Raw genomic sequence first — 7,993 nt, forward strand, 5'->3', positions numbered from 1 at the left:
CGGGCAGGATAGGGCGTGGGGCGGAGCGTGGGGCGGAGCGTGGGGCGGAGCGTGGGGCGGAGCGTGGGGCGGAGCGTGGGGCGGAGCGGGGGGCGGAGCGGGGGGCGGAGCCGGGGGCGGAGCCGGGGGCGGAGCCGGGGGCGGAGCCGGGGGCGGAGCCGGGGGCGGAGCCGGGGGCGGAGCCGGGGGCGGAGCCGGGGGCGGAGCCGGGGGCGGAGCCGGGGGCGGAGCCGGGGGCGGAGCCGGGGGCGGAGCCGGGGGCGGAGCCGGGGGCGGAGCCGGGGGCGGAGCCGGGGGCGGAGCCGGGGGCGGAGCCGGGGGCGGAGCCGGGGGCGGAGCCGGGGGCGGAGCCGGGCAGTTCACGGGGCAGGGCCGGTCAGTGCCGGGGTTCTCGGTGTTTCGGTTTTGTCTGGGCTTGTCAGCCAAGTCATAAACAAGCCAACTCGGCTCCTGAACTCTCTAATGAACGTTTGAAACGCTTCCACAGAAGGACACGTTAAGAGTGATTCCAAAGGAATATTTGTAAATGAAGTGTAACGATTTCTGGGGAATTTCCTTGGGAATTATGAACCTCATGCATACGGACTTTCAGAGGTGGAATCCCAGTTTCAGCCTCGGGCACCTGCAGGAGAAGAGGGGTCCTTATCCACAGCAAGGGAAGCCCGGTGCCCCATCGTGTCAGGTGCAGACAATGAACCGTCCCAGGAATGAACAGCAAGTCCCCTCTGCGCTCACCCTCGGACGGGCAGCAGCTGCAGGTGAGAGATGCCACAGGATGGGGAGGGGAGAGAGCAGCCCCAGGTGTGAGCTGGGAACAGTGAGGGGGGACAGAGCAGCACAGGTGGAGCTGTGATGGATAATGAGGGGGCGGTTCCAGCCAGGGGAAATTTAAAAGGGGAGCCTCAGCTGAATTCGGTATCGAGCTGTGAGGAGTGAGAAATTTGTATTTAGGTTGTGGCTGTGCTTCATGAAGTGACTGCAGGAGCACTTGGATTTGGGGTTTTACTTCAGGAAGCGACGAGGGACAAACTTGTATGCTAAACAGATAAGCCAGTTTGGGTTTATTGGGGGGACTTTTTACCTTTTCAGCTTCGTCTCACCAATCCCTCCCCGGTGCTCCCAGAAGAAAAAGGAGTTATGGAGATAAAAGGAGTTCAAATTGATCGAAGGAACTCCTTTTCTGTTGTTGTCTGTGTTTAAAGTGGGGGAGTTTTCTCTTTACCTGGAATTTTAATGAATAGTGGAACTTTTGTGTGGCTTTTATTTAATGTTATGTACTTAGGGGATATGTAGTATTTTGTGTGACTTTTTGGAGTATTATTTGTTATATATAATTTGGTTTTTGAGTGATGGTAACTTTATGGTTGGGTTTGTTTGTATTTGAGGTAGAAATGATTTAAGTAGCTCTTTTTGAGGGACTTCTGAAATGTGTTATTGGGGTTTTGTGTGTTGTATGGAGGGATTCAGGTTGGGTAGGGCTGTTTTTTTCTGTTTGGTGGTTTTTAGTGATTTATTGTGTGGCTTTATTCTGTTCGTAGGTGGTGTATGGTGAGGGATATGTGGTGTATTTATTTCGTGTTTGGTTTCATAGTTCACATGGTCAGAATATTTTTAAACTGAGTTTCGTTGTTGAATTGTTTTTGGGGGGATATTGTGTTTTTCCAGGGTTTATTGTCTAAGGTTTACAGTGGTGTAATAGGCTGTGGTGTGAGGTATAGAGGAAGGTTTATTTATTTAAGAAATAAAATAAATAATAAATAAATAAGTCAGGTGGCTTTTATCATAGGGAGCATCTAGTGTTTGTTTTAGTGGGTTTGAGACAGTGTGATGTAGTTAATTTTTTAGGGTTTCTTAATATTTACAATTAAATGATTTTTTTGTGTTATTGGGGTTTGTTTATTTAGCCTGCTTGGCTATGGTATATGTTTTATAGTTTTGGATAATTTAGGGGATACTGTTTGTAGTCTAATGGGTCTTTTGGTTTTGTGTGTATTTATAGGTGGTCTGTTTGTTTTGATGGTTTTGAGGAATTATGGGTTCATTGAGTTAGGAATAATTGTTTTTGGTGCTGTTAGTTTAAGCGTATTTGTGCTATTTTTATTTTTGTTGATTGATTTGTTTATTGTTGTGCTTCTCTGGGTTTTTCAGTCTGCAGCAGGTTTAAACAGTCAGAAGAAAAAGGGAAAAAAAAAGGCTTTTCTTTAGCTGGCTAAAACTAACAAAGAGCAAAGGAGATCTGTGTGCTGCAGTCTGTCTGTGCTTGGGCTGAATACACTGGACAGGGAATGCACAGGAGTAAACACTGTTTTCTTAAAACAGGCTGCGTGCTTTTTCTTTCCTTGCTTAGCTCTCAAAATCAGTCTGGAAGGTACAGAAGGCATTTTTGAAGTAGTTATTTTAAATGTTTGAGGTTTTTTTGGTGGATAAAATGTTTATTTTGGAGGAAGTTTGTTTGAAGTTTTTGCTTAGTTATAATGAAATTATTTTATTTCTAATTAGGTGTTTTTAGTTTTTATTGCAGTTAAAGGTTGTGAATTTTTTGTTATGTTAGTAATAGAAAATGGGTTTTGATTTGGTATGTAGAGATGGGATTGGTGTATATGGTGTGCTGGTGTTGATTAAGGATCTAAAATTCTGTGGTTTTGATGTGTTAGCTTAATGAGTTTTTATAGTTTAAAAGATGTGGGTTTTATGCCTCTTTGGTTAGAGGCAGGTATTTCAGTTGGGGGGTTCTGAGTATGTATTTTGGAGGTTTTTTGAGGAGAATGGATATAGGGGTTATTTTTTTTTATATTTGGAAGATGGACTAGGAATAATAAGAGTTGGCTTTTTTTTGCTGGACTTTTGTTTGTGTTTTCTGAAATTTATATGTTTGTGTGGTCAGGGCAGTGGTGTTTCTGGTGCAACTCTGAGCATCCCTTATTGTTTGTGTGTTTCAGGTGGTCACTTGTCTCACACTGAGATCCTCTCACCCAACAGCCCTGCTGAGATCATCCGTGGATGTTTGGTTTTCTTTATGGCACCTGACTGAGACAGCAGGAATTTCCCAGAGGCAGATACAGCCTTCCTTGGCACCTGATGTGGATTCTCATCCCTGGACATCCCAGAGATAAGTGAAGGGCTCAAAGCCACAGAGGGGGTGAAAGTGGGGTGTGGGCTGGGAGTCACCGGGAGGGATTTTTGGGTCTGGTTTGGAGATGGGGATGTCCAAGCTGTGACCCCTTTAGGGCACGTGAAGGGAAGGTCTCACAGTGCTGAGGTGTGCAGGGCAGAGCAGTCCCAGGGCACGTCGTGTCACTTGTCTGTTGTGCACTCTGTGTCTTTTGTGTGTTTTGTTTTGTGTGTCTTTTGCCTTAACCCTTCAAGGGGTCTTTTGGAGACCCCCGGCATTGTTCTTAACATCTCCTGTTCCTTGGACAGGCACTGATATCATTGAACTTTGACTCAGGTGCTCAGACACACATCAGAATCCATCTCTCTTCACAAGTGTCCAGTCTGATGCCTTTCCAGGTCTTGTTCTGAGCTGTATCCACAGCTGTGCACTGCTGTGATCCATTCAGGTGGATTAGGTCTTGTCAGAATGCAGAGACAGGTAGATGATTCTGACCTTAGGATTCTCAGGCATCCATCTCTGCTTTTCTTGGAATCAGTGATCCCGTTGGCATCTTCTTCCTGCAGGGTTCTCTGAGCCTGGTCAGCTCCCCATGAGTCTTACCTCGGTCATCTCATTGCAAGTTCTCTCGATCCTCAGGGTCATTCTTCTTGCTGAGAGATTTCTGTCCCTGTTGTGTCCTCCCTTTTGTCCTGTCCTGTGTCACGGGGGTTGGTGTGTTTGTCCTGGAGCTGCTCTGCCTTGTTGCTCAGTCTGGGTGTGGGGGGAATGGGACAAGTCCTGGGGAGTTGAAATTTGTCATGTAGGGTGTAGTTGGCCTGTAGAGGGTATTCCTGGATTGACACAAAGTGTCTGGAGCTGTCGAGTCCTCCTGCAGCACTTTGACTTTTGTCCTGACTTTGTTTCAGATGCAGATGGATTCAATCCATGGCAGAGCACCCCATCCTGTGTGAGGGGGCTCCCCTGAGAAGGTCAGTCACTGTTTGTGTTTGCAGGGGAGTGTAAATGGTGGCCATGTCACAGCACTGCTCTTTGTCTTTGTTTTTAGGAGGCAAAGCTGGGTCTCTGCAGTCAAGGTGAAGTGTACGAGGTGAGCAGTGATCAGTGGACAGAGGCAGTTACTATTGCTCAAGCCTCACTTGCTGGTGGAACGCTGAGCGTCCAGTGCTGTGTGTTTTAGGTGTTCCACTCACACGATGCCGAGCTCCCCTCACCAACCAGACAGTGGGAGCATTACAGGACTGTGTGGTGAAGCCTTGACCTTCTCCATTTGAAGGGGCCATCCAGGTGGGCTTTGGTAACAGCCGAGGAGTTGAGGTGTGTCAGGGAGGAGGAGGGAGGCTCTGCTCAAGTTTCAGCAGTGCCACATCACCTTGTCTGCTCTTAACCCAGGCACACCCCGCAGTGTTGGTGTCTGAGCACAGCTGGAGCACAGGGCCTGAGGACCTGGGTGTGCTTAGGAGGTGGTGAGTAGCAGAATTGCTGGTTTTTGGCCAATGTGCTGCTGAGATCACATGGTCACATTTGCTTTCCTTTATTGTAGCTGAGTGTGAGATAACAGCCCAGTGACAGCAGGAATTTCCCTGAGGGAGAGGTGGCCTTTTTTTGTACCTGACGTGGATTTGCATCTCCAGATGTCTGAGAGATAAGTGGAGGGCTGGGAGCCACAGAGGGGATGAAAGTGGGGTGTGGGTTCAGGGGTCACCAGGAGGGGTTTTTAAATCAGGTTTGGAGATGGGGATGTCCAAGATGTGACCCCTTAGGCTGTGTAAAGGGAAAAGTCTCATTTTTGATCCCAGTGCTGAGATGTGCAGGGCAGAGCAGTCCCAGGGCAAGGTCGTGTCACTTGTTTGTTGTGCGCTCTGTGTCTGTTGTGTTATCCCTTTGAGGGATCTGTTAGAAACCCCAGGCATCGTTCTTAGCATCTCCCTGTTCCTGGTGCTGATACCAGGCCAGGCATCAAACCCTTGACTCGGGTGCTCAGACACATCAGGATCCATCTCTCTTCACAACCATCCAGGCTGGTGCCTTATCCATCTCTCTTCACAACCATCCACTCTGATGCCTTTCCAGGTCTTGTTCTGAGCTGTATCCACAGCTGTGCACTGCTGTGATCCATTCTGGCAGATTAGGTCTTCTAAAAGTGCACAGCTGAGTGGAGGATTCTGACCATAGGATTCTCAGGCATCCATCCCTGCGTTTCTTGGGATGAGTGATCCCGTTGGCATCTTCTTCCTGCAGGGTTCTCTGAGCCTGGTCAGCTCCCCATCGGTCTGACCTCGGTCATCTCATTGCGAGTTGTCTCGGTCCTCAGGGTCATTCTTCTTGCCCAGATATTTCTGTCCCTGTTGTGTCCCCCCTTTTGTCCTGTGTCACGGGTGTTGGTGTGTTTGGCCTGGAGCTGCTCTGCCTTGTTGCTCAGTCTGGGTGTGGGGGGAATGGGACAAGTCCTGGGGGCTTGAAATTTGTCATGTGGGGTGTAGTTGGGCTGTAGAGGGTATTCCTAGATTGACACAAATTGTCTGGAGCTGTCAAGTTATCTTGCAGCACTTTGACTTTTGTCCTGACTTCATTTCAGATGCAGATGGATTAAATCCATGGCAGAGTGCCCCATCCTGGGTGAGGGGGCTCCCCAGGGAAGGTCAGTCACTGTTGATGATGAGAGTCCCATATTTCACATTTATTGGCACTCCAGTGCAGGGCACCTGCATTTACAGCTCCAAACAAGTGAGTCCCTTGGTAACCCCCCCTGGGGAGCAGCTGGAGCCTGCTCTGGGCTGGGCTAGGGGACCAAACACTTGGGGCTGACACAGCTCCACACTGAGGGGGCTTGGGAAAATGCCTGGTTTTGTCCAGGATTTTGTTTTTAACCTTTCTACAAGGCTTTAGTTGTCAACTTGGTAAAAATAAATGCTAAGGACTTCAAACCATGAGGGGCTGGCAAGTTATGCACACCAGTGACAGCTTTTTTGTTTTGTTTTGTTTTTAAATAGCTGTGAGGCTTATATCTTGATTTTCAGACTCTCTTTTTTTGGCTGACTTTTTGTTAAAAATCTTATTTTGAAGTGCCTCAACCAAGGACATCCTGTTTGAAACTTTATCCTTGTTGTTTTTCGTCTTGCAGGTAGTTGGTAAAAAAGGATGGAGCCAGTAGGAAGCAAAGCCCCTGGAAGGCCTCATCCCAGTCCAGCTGTTGTTTTGTGTTCTTTAAAAGATTTTATATTTATTTTTAATTTTTAACTTTTTTTAACATTACTTTTAGATTTTTTTTTTAGATTTTTATTTTATTTCCATGTTTTTATTTTTTGTATTTTTAATTTTTAAAAACTTTTTATTTTTATTCAGTTTTTTTTTTAATTTTTATTTTTTCATGTTTTCTTTGTTCCTTTTTTAAATACTATTTCTTACCCAGAGTATGTGGAAGTTTGACCCTAAAGGAGAGAAAAACCAGGAAAAGACTGACATCAAAGAACACTAAATTCGTTTGTGCCATGCTTTAATATGAAAAAGATAAAGGATAGCATGAAAAAAGACCAAGCATTCTCTGTTTTCCAGGAGACTCCCATTCTCTGAGCACTGACCACCCTTCCGGTGGACTTCTACACAGAAACCATTAACTTATGTTTTCTTTGGGGTTGTTTTTTGTTGTTTTTTTTTTTTTTTTTTCTCCATTCTCTTTCTTACCCTGAGTAGAAAAATGACCTCCATGTCCATTGGATGTCTGGATATAATTGAGAGTGCAGTTAGTAAAAAACCTCTGTATTTTCTGCAAAATTAAAAAACCTGAATGGAGAAAGCTGTGAACACTGTGGTGCCTTTTTTTCTTTTAGGTCTCATTCTCCCCATGCACAGTATTACCAGCAGTAACTTGACGTTGAGGTGTATTTCATTGTTCTTTGTCTTTATTTTTAGGAGATAACATATGATATTGGCACTCCAGGTGAAGCAGACAGGGTGAGTGTTGACTGGTGGATGGAAGCAGTTGTTGCTCAGGTCTCAATTTCTGGTGCAACTCTAAGCATACACTGTTGAGTTTTTTTGGGTTTTTTTTTTTAGGTGGTCCACTTGCAAGGTGTTCCAGTCCTGGATCCCAGCAGCTTGGTGGGTACAAGTTTAAGATATACATGTTTCAGAGTTCTGTCAGACTGGAGCAATTGTGTTTTCACAGTAACTCAGCCTGCTTTTTGCCTTGTTTCTTTGTGGGAGCTGCTGCGGCCCTACGCATACCAGGGAAGAGAGGCAAGCAGGTGAGTTGACATTTTGACAGGATGACTCAGGTGAGCGGTGTGTAACAGCACGCTAAATGTGTGCCTTTTCCTTTTGCAGGTACCCTCTGGGCAGCCTCAGGAGTCAAATGATGATCTGAGGTGAGCCGGGGTAGCGGTGCAGGGGAGGCCTGGGGATTACTTTTTCTGTCAGGCAATTGTCACATTTTCTGTTTTGTTGTCTTAGGTACCATGAGGTGCAGAGCCCAAGACTGGATATGGCAGCACTGAAGTGGATGTGTTCTTTTCCATTGAAGATGGATTTTTGTCCACTCATCTTGTGAAAGATAAGGGGAAAAAGCTTTGCAAAAGGAGGCAATTCAAAGTCAGCTTAGAGGAGAGGGCCCTAGTGGGACGGGCCCCTCGGAAGTAACGGGAGAGGGTTTCACCTCGGCCTCACCGGAGGCTTTGCCGGGCAGGGCAGTTCCGCGTCCTCGCGTGTTTTGCGCCGTCATCTGTCTTTGAGTCTCAACATCCTCGTGGACGTTTTTACCCGAGGAGGTCGCCTTCGGGTCCAGAGCTATCGCCACGGTCCCCCGGCAGTCATCGCTTCCTTCTCTCGGCCTACCCAGCTTCTCGAGCATCGTATTAACAACTTAGGCGCTAGTTCTTGTAA

General features: G+C 46.9%; 1 long non-coding RNA gene across 1 annotated transcript; it reads left to right on the plus strand.

The window, feature by feature from the left end:
• The first annotated feature begins 4,500 nt into the window (after positions 1–4,500).
• On the plus strand, positions 4,501–7,416 carry LOC310917904. The gene is made up of 3 exons (XR_014591520.1): positions 4,501–4,578; positions 4,656–4,761; positions 6,241–7,416. It is a non-coding gene; the product is annotated as an uncharacterized lncRNA (long non-coding RNA).
• The last annotated feature ends 577 nt before the right edge of the window (positions 7,417–7,993 follow it).

The sequence above is a fragment of the Zosterops lateralis genome, assembly GCF_965231275.1.
Source record: "Zosterops lateralis genome assembly, chromosome: 21".
In the NCBI taxonomy this organism is placed as follows: Eukaryota; Metazoa; Chordata; class Aves; order Passeriformes; family Zosteropidae; genus Zosterops; species Zosterops lateralis.